Source organism: Primulina tabacum, chromosome 10 (assembly GCF_025594145.1).
Source record: "Primulina tabacum isolate GXHZ01 chromosome 10, ASM2559414v2, whole genome shotgun sequence".
In the NCBI taxonomy this organism is placed as follows: Eukaryota; Viridiplantae; Streptophyta; class Magnoliopsida; order Lamiales; family Gesneriaceae; genus Primulina; species Primulina tabacum.
The window spans coordinates 9,395,386-9,407,812 of NC_134559.1; the positions used below are offsets into that span (position 1 = coordinate 9,395,386).

Here is a 12,427-nt window from a genome sequence, read left to right on the forward strand (position 1 = left end):
GAAGAAATAGAATATGAGTTCATTGAAAACATGGAGTCTTCAGTAGCTTGGGATATGTGGAGAGATCACTTGGCCATGTCGATGTATCACAATTAACGAATGTCATAATTATGAACATGTTGTTTGTTTTCTTCAGTGAACTTTTTGATGAATGGTTGTGAGATACTTTGTGGTTTGCTTTTTGTTGTACAGGACATAATGTCAGTTTATTTGACATTGTTTGAGAAATGGTTGTGAGATACTTTTTGGTTTGCTTTTTGTTGTACAAGACATTATGTGATTTTATTTGACATTATTCAATTTTTTTGTTATTTTTGTTATTCTGAATATCATAATGCATAAGTTAGTATAATTTTTTTTAACAAAAATATGACCAACATTTCTGTTCTCATTTCAGGGCATTGACTAATATTGTACATAGTCATGGAGTTTGGAGCATCTAGCAACATTGGACCTGGAAAAGTGAAGAAATCAGACAAAAGTAAGCGTGTGTGGAATAGCCGTGAAGAGAAAGTCCTTATTCAATCTTTGAAAGATGCAATGAAAGGAGGATTTAAAAGTGAAAATGGTTTTCGGGCTGGGCACTTGGTTTTTCTTGAGGAAGCTATGAGAAAAGTGTTTCACTGATTTACAAGGCAACCCCCACATAAATTCTAAAATCCATGTGTGGAAAAAGACTTATGGTACTCTAGTGACTATGCTTAGCCGAAGTGGAGTTGGGTGGAATGAAACATAAAAAACGATTGATGCGACTGACGAAGCATGGGACGTCTTTGTCAAGGTTATGGTATATATGTAAATGTGAATATTATGTGTTTACTTCCAATCAAATAACACTAGTCTTAGAAACTCTTATACGCAAATTGTTTCTTACATGGTGCAATTGAACAATACAAGTTTATTTAAGTTTACATATGATATTTTATGCCTCATAATTTCATATATGAATTGTAGTTATTTGATCAGTAACATTCTGTTTTTCTTTTTGATACAGAGTGAACAATGCCCGTACGATGCGATACAAGTCATGGCCATATTTTAATGACTGGTGTGAGATTTTTGGTAATGATCGTGCCACTGGAGAGCGATCCGTGGGGTTCACAGCTGCTGTACAAGCTGTTTTGAACATGAGTACCAACCCACCAGTGCAAATTGACCCACCTCAAATGGATACTGTCATGGAAAATATGTTACATGAGATTGAAGAAGCTGCAGAATCTATTTCTGCAACGAACCATCCATCGGTCAATGATTTTGGTAGCAAAAAGGTTAGCGGCAAGAAACGCAAGCGCCAATCACAAAGCGAAGATCAGTTTGTTGATGCCATTAATAATTTCACAGAGAAATTGGTTGACAAACTATCAGAGTTAGGACAGCGAGGTGGCCGAGATGATGGGAAGTCAAATGGAAATAAGGAGGTGTTTGATGCCTTGGGGAGGATTCCCGAACTCGCAATGAACGAAAGAGTTGTAGCTGCAGCAATGCTAGTTGAAAGACCAAACTACTTAGAGCTATTCTTCAGTCTTCCAGATGAGGCCAGAATGTCTTTGGTGCGTTGGCTTCTCAACACTGTCTGAATTGTAATTGCTCATCACAGTTTTTTGCTAACTACTCTTCCACCATGCAATGATTTTCTCAAAGTTTGTCGCGGCTTAGTATGACATGGTATTTTGGTAAGGTTTGCAGGCAGTAATATTTTGAAACTGCACAATATTGTGATTGTGAATGTATTATGCTGAACAAACCATGTAGTTTTGGTTTTATTTGTGCATTTTCAGCTTTGTATTTTTTGATTTGCTTGTTCCTTGGATTTGTGGTTTGTAGGTCTCATCATTTGGTTTTATTTGTGCATTTTTAGATTTGTATTTTGCATTATTATATTCCATACTATTTATTTTGATCTTTATCTCTCTGTATTTTTTCTACAATATTTGAAGAATGGGGGATCATTCAAGAACAAATACCCATTATATGTTTCATATTCTTGGATTTTAATCCTTTCTCGTGTGAATGACGTATGGTGTGCAAATACCGATGTCATGTGCAAAGCAAATCTTGAGAGCCGTAAAGACAAGTTTGATGGTTGTAGGTCCCTAGTTTTTTATATTAAATCAGAAAAATATATCATTCGATTGGTTTGCAAAACTAACAAGCGGGATTAGTGAAACAATAATGACCAAATAATTGGCGTGTCTTGGAAAAAATTTAGCTAATGAAAAACCCATAACGATTTCACTGCAACAGTAGGTGAACCATTCCACTTTTGTTTCGAACCACTTATAGGGGCAGTAGCTTCTTGTGCACTAAGGCATACAAAAACAACAAACATATATTACAAACCTGCCCACACATCCAAAATACATAGTTAGGGTTACATTACAAAGCCATATGAAAGCCAAAAGCAAGGTTCAAAACACTAATACATATTTAGTTCACGTTAACTTTTGCCTACGAATTTTAAGAGGGGATGAAGATGACTGGGAGCTACACTGCTGAAACGATGGGTTGTTACCGTCTTGAATTTCAAGCCTCTTCTTTTTTTTGGTCAGTAAACCATTCAACTTGCGTTTCATTGTCTTCGAAGAGTGAACATTCATATTTATCTTCCCTTGTGCAAAGTTTATATCCACCTTCCTTGTACCATCACGTAACATATTAGGGCCAGAATGATGAGATGCAAAAGCAAATACATTACCTTTCCCAAGAGAGCTTACTACCGCTTTAATTTCCACCTCACACTCAGCCTCTTCATCGTCCAATGTAAGGTCTATGATTTTGTTATGATCCGATGTGAGGTCTATCACTTTGTTATTGGCCTCGCTGTCACTTAGAACAACATAATACTTGCTTGTAACAGTAGCCTCAGAAGAACTATCCAGGTTCTTAGACATTTTTGAAACATAAACAGCTGAGTAAACTTCTTTGATCTTTGTGGAGAGGTATGATATGTATGGTATCAGTAAAGATAATGCAAAGTAGTCTTTAAATAGAGCAATTTTCTAATAGAAAAAAAATGTATCGGTGTGAGCATTAATGTCTAATACACCAACCACATTTATGCACAACAAAATTTTTTTTATAATCAAATATTTCAAAGTGCAATTAATTGATCGTGATAGAGGTCACCTATCTACAGTGGGAGTCATGTCGACATAAATTGCAATAAGAGATTTTAATGTAGACTCTTACCTCTGCAGAATAATAAAAATGAAGGGTATGCATATTAAACAAATTAAACAAATTGAATCATATATCATTCGGAGTAGTAAAAAGTAGATAGCAACAAAATTAGCTAGCAAACCAAATTTATATTAAAATTATGTCTCATACAAGCAACACAAAACAAAACACTTACATAATACCCAAATTATACAACATACCATGTACACTACAACAAACAATATCATACCAACTGATGATCATATGACACAGAAACACCTGATATGCATGTTTTTGTTTTGACACAACAAGGCACAAAATTAAAAATAGTAATACGCAGAGAAAGAAACATATACAACCAAAGCAGCAACAAATTTGTTCTGTGGAAAGCCTTTGGGAATTGGTGTCATTCAAGGGTAAGTTTGATGACGAGAGTGATGTGTGTTTGTTGTTAGATGTATAAGTGTCGACCGTGGATGATGAGTACTGCGTGGGCCGTTCGGGACTAAATCCAGCTCTTGTCATGCATGTTTTGGTGGTATGACCGCTTGTTTGACTCATGTTTTGCGCATGTGTCTGCACGTTATCATTGTCACAGATTGTATATTATTCATCGTACCAAATAAATTTCTTAGGGTGCTTCAAAGAGGCCGTGCAAATGTAGTAATGCTTCCCTGGACGAGTGGCAAATTTACCTGCCTGGCGCAAAAGCATGACACCATTACCACACTGGCATTGTGGTGGCCTTCTGAATTCCATGACAACTACAATATCAAACATGTCGAAGGTGTCATTCATAATGGGCAATAACCTCATACACAATAATTAACTATTACCAACACAACGTAATATTTTATTATGCTAACATCATTTCACATAATCCACATTAGAGAGATATTCAAATAAAACTAAAATCGGATTTTAATTTTATATATTTACAGGGGATCTCTACTTCAATTCAATTATCAGGTGACTATATAATCAAACAAAAGAAAAATAACAATCATTTCTTTTCAGTTAAAAGATATTATTTCTAATACACAAGATTTATGACTCTGCATTAACCTTATTTGGTAAATGACACAAGAGCAGTGAAAATTTTGCGGAAATCGGTATCCAACAAAAAATAACAAACGTATTGCAGATGAGGAAATAAATTAATAAATCGAAAATCAAGGATTTGCATATCTGTTAAAAAAAAGGCAAAAATATGTCAAAAGTCGACCGTAAAATAGGATGAAGGTGGTAAAGTCGGCTACCGTCTCCGAATGAGTAGATGTTTGCAGAAACTCAATACCGTGAAATCGGATGAAGTTGGTGAAGTAGGCTACCGTCTCCGAATGCGTAGATGTTTTACAAAAACTTAATTTTTTATGCGAAGGTTTTTGAAGAGACAGTGAAGTTTTCTTCTTGCCTTGGAGACACGTGAAGAGTTGGGTAGTTTCTTGTGGGTAAGTATGGGAAGAAGGTTTAAATGAGGGCATTTTGGAAAATTAAGCCATATTTGTAAATTTTTTACTTTTATAATCAATCACAACAAACAATATATTATTTATCCCAATTTTCTAATTATTCATACCAACCACTGTATATTTAATCACATTATATCAACAATCTTTATATTTGTATAAATAATCATTTAAATATTTTTTTACTCAGTTATCCCATCACACAAACCAAACGAAGCCAAAAAGCATATACATGCACAAACATCCAAAGGCATTGAAGGCTATGGCCCGGCCCAATCAGAAGGTTTAATTATTCAGGTTAAACGGACAAATAATGACTGCCAGACAAGACAAGAAAAGACCAAGTCAAGCTAGTGGAGAACGAAGTTGTAGAGAACCATAAGAATAAAACGAATAAAAGAAGGGTTAGAAGGGCTCGACAACATCAACAAAAACGATCCAAAATCGCACCGCTTATTTTGAGTTCTTTAAGCTCGTAGTTTTTTATTTTCAAGCTTAATTTCGATTGTCATTGTTGAATTTTTTTTAGCTTTGTTTTCATTGTATTTGTAGATTAATTTCCTAGTTTTTGATGCCTCACTGGGGGAACTATATCTGACTGTCGAACTGGGCTCACATTCGTTTGTTTTAGAAGTTAGATCTTCACATTTTTATCATTTTGGCACTTAATGTGTGTGGCACGCTTTCAACACTCAAATATTATGCAAACATATTTATGACACCTCCAGTGAGACCATGCTGCTGAAAAATCAAGGAAATCTGGCTAGGGTGGTTATAATGACAAATTGGTGCACCAGAGTGTGAAGAACTTTGAAAAACATGTTCATGCAGGAGGTGGAGAATTTGAGAAGATTCAAGGAACAATGGTGGTCCATGCTCCACAGTTCAAGTCCATAGCCACAAAGGAAACGGAGGAGATGGGTTCAATGATGCACATCGCATGGGACGAATGGAAGAAGCTCATATTGTCTATGATGAGATACATATGGAGGAGATGAACAAGCTCAAAGTAAGTGGAGTTCATGTGGTAAACATATATGAGACTCACGAAGAAAATGTCATCCATGAGAAGGGAGATTCATAGGGTATCCCAAAATCAAGTGAGGCAAGATCGATCTAGTGGGAACTCTCAAGCAGTCAATAATCATCGTCTGGTGAGACCCAATGCTGGAAATAAGAGTGACTGATACACTCCACTTTACAGAAGAGAGGAAGAAATATGGAAAAGAACTCAACAAAGCCAAAAACCAAATGGTAAGGCACATGTTCAGAATTTAGCTATCATTAATCCTACTATAATGCCTAGGGAATATGAGGAACCATAGATTTGATCGTTTCCTACTATGAATGCTAGGGGGACATATTGATATTCTTATACTCTAATAGGAACTCTAATTGTGGTTCTTGAGATGATAAGATATTTCGTTCAAGGTTTGTATGGTCCCGGGCTCGGGTCATTGAACAGACCTTAGTTCCACTAGCCCTGTCCGGAAACTATTGACGTGAACAATCCTCATCCCAAGAGTTTTAGGATCCTTGATTTCATGTTGTTTTCTTGGGTGATTACAATCTACCATGGAGTATTTTGCGGGGTTCAAAGTTCAATGCGGAGAATTGACCAATTTGGAGAATTTTCATTTCTACAAGTTAAGTATGTTCCCAAATTCACAAACAAGTGCGGCCTTCACTTGGTATGCTCAATTTCCAAGGAATTCCATCTTAACTTGGCAAGAGATGGAAAGGCAGTTTCATACTCGGTTCTTCAGGTCCGAACTCGAAGTGTGCATCACAGGTTTGTCCAGATTGACACAAAAGTCGGGGGAAACTATCGACATGTTCATAGAAAAGTTCAAAAAGATGTAAGTCATATGTCGATGTTCTTGCCAGAATATGAGTCTGAAAAATAGATTTGAAACGTCTCTAATTCATTTTTATTTAAAATGTATTAGAATTTTTTTTAAAAAAAAATTTTAATCGGCTTCGGCTGAACTCTTATTTAAAATATATATATACTTTTTGCACCATTAAAATAAACTCAACATTTATTTTACTCAAAACTTATAATTGTTGTAAAAGTCGTAAGATCGTAAACGTCCAACCAAACCTAATACTAGCATTTTTCAAAGGTAGCATATACGTCATAATCCTCTCAAAAACCAATCTTACTACCAAAAGTCAAGAAAATCTTTAAAGTACTGTAAAAACATAATTGTGCGAAAAAACTAGCAAAACTCCTCGGGTTAGTGCACCATTTGCCCAGCCAGTTCAGTCGTCCAACCATCCTGTCTCAATAGTAAAATCTTCACATGCATCATTCACACCTAGTGAATCTATTGACTCAGCAAGCCTTAACCATAGTAACAAGTAATATGTATATATCAAAATGCAACATTGAAAATACTTTTAATAAAGATAGTTTTCATGAATATGCATCAACTTAAACCTTTTTTTCATCATATACGTTTTCTTTCATCGTATACATATACATATACATTTCCTTTTAGGTGAAATCTGTTCGTTAATTGTGACCATCCTTTCATCTTTCGATCGATTGATCAATCTCAGCTGTAACTATGGTAACAGGCGGCGGGACAATAGTAACCACTTTTTCGTTCTGTGCCTTGACCTATAGTTGGCGGGGACACCAGCAACCACTTTTCCGTTACTAGGCATTGGCCTATGGAAATTCCGTATTGGGTTCCCACAGTGCTTAGTCTTGTAAATAGGTTCCACAAGGGCTCAGTGCCTCACGATTCCTCATTTCCTTACCATCACAATTAATTCACTTCATTCAAAATATTTTCAGTATTTTCATCACTTTATGCAAATACATGCATAGATATATCATTTTCATTTTAAACCAAGCATGCAACACGTCTTTTAGCATTTAACATTTTCTATCATAAAATTCCATAACCTTTCAAAATAAACATTTTAACATTCATTATAGCATTCAGGACACTGCTAGGACTCCTAACATTTTTCAGGTGTAAAATGACCGTTTTGCCCCTGAAACCCTAGTTTTCCCATTTTACACATGGATCTTAAAATTTCGGCCTGAATCCATCCAAACTTACCATAACACCTTAAACCACACCCATGAACATTTATTAGACATAAAATTAAGCCATGAACTAAATTTGTAATTCGTTTTAAAACTTGAACTGAAGTCCCGGTTTTAACCCGAATCAATCTAAATCTTAACCAAACTTTAACCATAGCTTACCAACACCTAACCAACCCTTTTTCAACCCAATCCAAGCCATTTAAAACCCTTAGAAACCACCTAGTAAGCTACTGAATTTTTTGCACAAATTGTCCAAACCTTAGCCCTAACAAACCATGTGCTCCTTCAACCCTAGCTCTTAACAAACGTGACCAGCCCCTAACCAGCCATCCTAGAACCTAGACCGAACCCTTAGGAACCTACTGTACCAGCCCTAACCAGCCATCCTAGAACCTAGACAGAACCCTTAGGAACCTACTGTACCAGCCCTTGGGTTTTCCAAGCCTTGCGCACGGCCACGGCTAGGAAATGCCCTAGCCGTGCGCCTACCCTATCCACCCATGCGTGAACCACCATGGCTCAATGCTAGAACCCTCATGAGACCAGCCCCGCCACTCACCTGATAAGCACCCCGGGCGGCCTCCTCCTTTTATCCTTCCAAAACCGTGCCCTAGCTTGTGTTGAAACCCAAAAAAAACGTGTAGCCCTTGCCCTTCATTTTCAGCCCTTAACCGTGCATCTAAGAGTCCTTAAACCCGCTGTAAATCGATCCCCTACCATCCCTAACCTGGCAGTCCCTTCCCTTAACAAGAACCATCAAGAATCATGCAAGAAAAATCATGTTTTCCATTTATAAACCCTTAAAAACAAAAATACCATGATGCTTTAAGTTTTTCATGCAAGAACATGTAATCACACTTAATATGGTACGAAAGATGAGAAAAGGAGGAATAAAGAATTCTAGATGCGAAGAGATGTTGCCGGAGAGACGGGAAATTCTTGCCACATTTTTCCTTCAAAGTTGACGTGAATTGCTTCAAAAATGTGTGGTGTGTGTTCTTGTGGAGTGGGGAGAGAAACTCTAGGTTTCTAATGCTTTGAGCGTGTGATATGAAGTGTTTTGTGGTTTAGAAACTCCATTTTTTGATATAAATAACTGGGTAGAAAGTTAGGCCCAATAACCTTGGTATAATATGCCCATTAGGCCCATTATAATGTAACAAAAACATATCGTTTAGGAAAGTTTTTGAAAATATTAACCGAGCCTCCAAAAAGTCAATTGTTTTTGTCTAAAATCGATTACCGGTTTAAAATACGACTCGACATGTAAAAACATCTCAAAAAGCACCAATTTCAAAATTTTCATATTTAATATGTCATATATCAAATAATTAAAAATAATCATTTAATAAAAATATTTTCCCTTTACAGTTCCCGGTCTTCGTTCCTCGGTCACGTCTCAAATAACCCTTGAAACACATTTTTATGCTATATTTGTAACATATAAACATGCCTAACACATTTAACCAATGCAATTAAAATAATTTAGTTAAGTATTTTCCATTTTTCCTTAGATTTGCATGCAGTTGGATTACGTTATTACACTCTGGACCTTACATGCTTAAAGGGGACTAAACTTCGAGTTGACAAGGAAATTCAAAGATACTGAGTTTTCGGGATTTTATGAAATGATGGAAAATGTGGTAGAATATGAAGAATAAAGAGGGGTCACATAGGAGGAAATCAACTGTTGATTCCTATTTTCAGGATGTGGAAGAATTAGCTTTGGCTAAGATTGGGAAAATCGATGTAAGACCGATCGTTTGTCGTTTTACCAAAAGTTTTATCTGGTGGTAATTGTGTAACTAAATATGACAAAAACTAAAGCATCAAGTTTCGATTGCTCTGTCCATCAGGAACAATTATTGAACCCCAAAAATCTCTCTCTCAATAATTGCACTCGTTGCAATCAATGAAAATCAAGCCAATAACTTTGGTTCTAATACCAAGGCTATTCTTCCCCTACCTAACAATCCAGGCAGTGACAGTCAAGGTCATGGTGTCAATTATGGATGAAGTTGAAGTGGCCACAATTGTAGTCGCGGACCAAGTTATTCTTCACGTCAATCTTATATACATTAATTCATTATAGAAATTTCGTTTGGTTGTTTGATTGAATGCTTATATTTTGAGTTTTGGACTAAGTTTTGTCATCACCAAAAAAGGATAAATTGTTAAGAAAAAAATTCGAACTGAAGTTTTGGTGATAACAAAATCGAGCTGATCTGAACAAACAAATGTCAAGCGGGAGATATGCATAATGAAATATATATTTTTTTTGCTTAAGAATTTTGGATCCATATACCAGCAAGACTGATTATTGTGGAACCAATTCGTATTGGGCCGATAATTTGAACCAGTTGAGACAATCCAGCTGAGCTACGTGCCAACCAATCTGAAGACATTAACTGCAGTTAACAAACATAATTCTCTTAGTCTTTTTGGAAATATTCAAAAATGACATAATTATTGTCTCGCTCCGTAATAGAATAAAAGAGCAGTTGGTTTCCATATCTTGCTAGTGTCCAAGATAGTTTATTGTTCATTACTATAATTGGATTGACGACGAGGACACATGACATTCTCTATATGAGTGTCGACTATATAGTACAACTGTTCATATCAAATATATTTATTAACATTGGAACCAACACCTATAAAGAGACCAAAGCTTTCAGAGTGTTTGGACTACTAAAAAACATTTTTGTGTATTCAAAAAGAACTGGAAGCTTTTTACAACATCTACTCAAGTCTTATTTATTCGAGTTGTTTTCACATGCTGCAATTTTTTTATCAGACCGTTTCTGGACCATTTTGTGGAGGATCATTTTGTGCACTTTATTCACACTCAATTAATCTTTGAGATTTGTGTAGTGAATTGATTGTAAACTGTCATAACCCTGTTTCTAGACAGATTTTTAGTTGTTGAAAAGTTGCTAGGAGTTGCAGCTCAATAGAATTGTTGAAGCGAGCTTTTTCCGCACTTTAAAATATTTTCAATTGCTCATAAGACTTGATAGAGAAAGTAACTCGAGCTGCTAATCTAGCTTGATTTTAAAAATATTAAAATATATTAAATTCTTTATTTATCCCCTCTAAATACATATTTGATCATAACAATCTCAAATATCAAATGATAAAAAAAAATCACAAAGTTTTAAATGATCTAATCGATCTCCCCCATCCTAACACGCATCATTACATTAGTTTGATGAAGAATTCAACTAATAAGCTTTTATAAAGAACCGTTTTTTGTTGAAAGTTTTTAAATAATTATTTTCTATAATTAAATGGTTAAAATAAAAAATTATGGGAGTTTTTTTATGAATAGTGAAAATATAAAGATGAGAAAATGAATTGGAATACTTTATTCATCATTTGAGACATTTATTTATAGAGCACATTTACAGAGTTTGAATAGTTGATGATAAAATATAAATCTTATCTCAATAATCATCTACAATATATATAACACTCCTCCATAGATGATTATCGACTCAACAAATTATCTAAGATGTGGGGCTCAATGTTGCCTCGTAAAAAAATTTGTAAGTAAAACCCAATGGGAAAAACCTGAACGAAGGAAAAAAAAAGTACAACAATAGATACTCCACATGATCTCAATCATCTAATATCTTTCAACTGATGCATCCCTATCTTGTGCATTAATTTCTTGAATCTTGAACTTGTCAATGCCTTTATGAATAAGTCAGCTACATTGTCACTTGAGCGAATTTGATGGATGTCAATATTACCAGTTTCTTGAAGCTCTTGTATATAGAAGAACTCCGGTGAAATATGATTTGTTCCATCACCTTTGATATAGCCTCCTTTTAATTGTGTCATGCAAGCAGCATTGTCTTCTAATATTACTGCCGGGTATCTTTGGTTGTTGGCAACCCACAAAATTCTTGAATATGTTGTGTCATGGATCTCAACCACTCATGCTCCTGACTTGCTTCTTGCGTTGCAATGATCTCAGAGTGATTTGAAGACTTTACTATTAAGGGTTGCCTCACCAACTTCCATGATATAACAATGTCTCCTCGGATAAACAAATAATCTATCTAGGATTTAGCTTTATGTAGATTAGAAATATATCATGCATCTGCATATCTGATAGTCTAGTAATAGTTAATATTTTATTTTCATATTTCCCGTTATTTTAACCTCCGATATGTTTAATTGACACATTTTTGTGTAATTTTATTGTAGGAGGAACTTTTACGGTCTTGGAGCAAATTTGAGCTAAAAAGGTGATGTTTATCACATTTGAAGTTTCCAAGATAGAGTTGAAAGTGAATGACCAAACCAAAAGAAGTCCTGGAATAAGGCGTGGCCACGCCTTATGACGATACTTCAGCTGCCAAAAATTGCAAGAAGAGAAAATCTAAATAAAATAGTATCTATTATTTTATATTTTATGTTTAGGGTTAATTAAGAGATAGTGGGCTTTTTATATTTATTTTTTGGACCCAAATCATACTCTGTTCACGTGAAAGATCAACAGAGGCGGCAAGAAGGAATTCATTCACCAATCAACACAATCTCACGTAACAGAAGAAAGAAAAGGAGGCGGGAAGATTTTCTCACAATTTTCTCCAACAACTCTAGTACTTCATTTTATTTATTTATTTTTATGGAGATTGTAAATCAAACTATGTTAGGCTAATTTTCTTAGTCTGATTCAAGGATAGTCTACTGTTTAATTTTATCATTGTGAGGTTTTTTG

At 35.3% G+C, this 12,427-nt stretch overlaps 1 long non-coding RNA gene across 1 annotated transcript; it reads right to left on the reverse strand.

Moving 5' to 3' along the window:
• Positions 1–2,504: 2,504 nt before the first annotated feature.
• On the reverse strand, positions 2,505–4,514 carry LOC142505694 (uncharacterized). The gene is made up of 3 exons (XR_012804474.1): positions 4,457–4,514; positions 2,691–3,923; positions 2,505–2,630 (listed from the first exon to the last, which is right to left on the reverse strand). It is a non-coding gene; the product is annotated as an uncharacterized LOC142505694 (long non-coding RNA).
• Between the last annotated feature and the right edge of the window lie 7,913 nt (positions 4,515–12,427).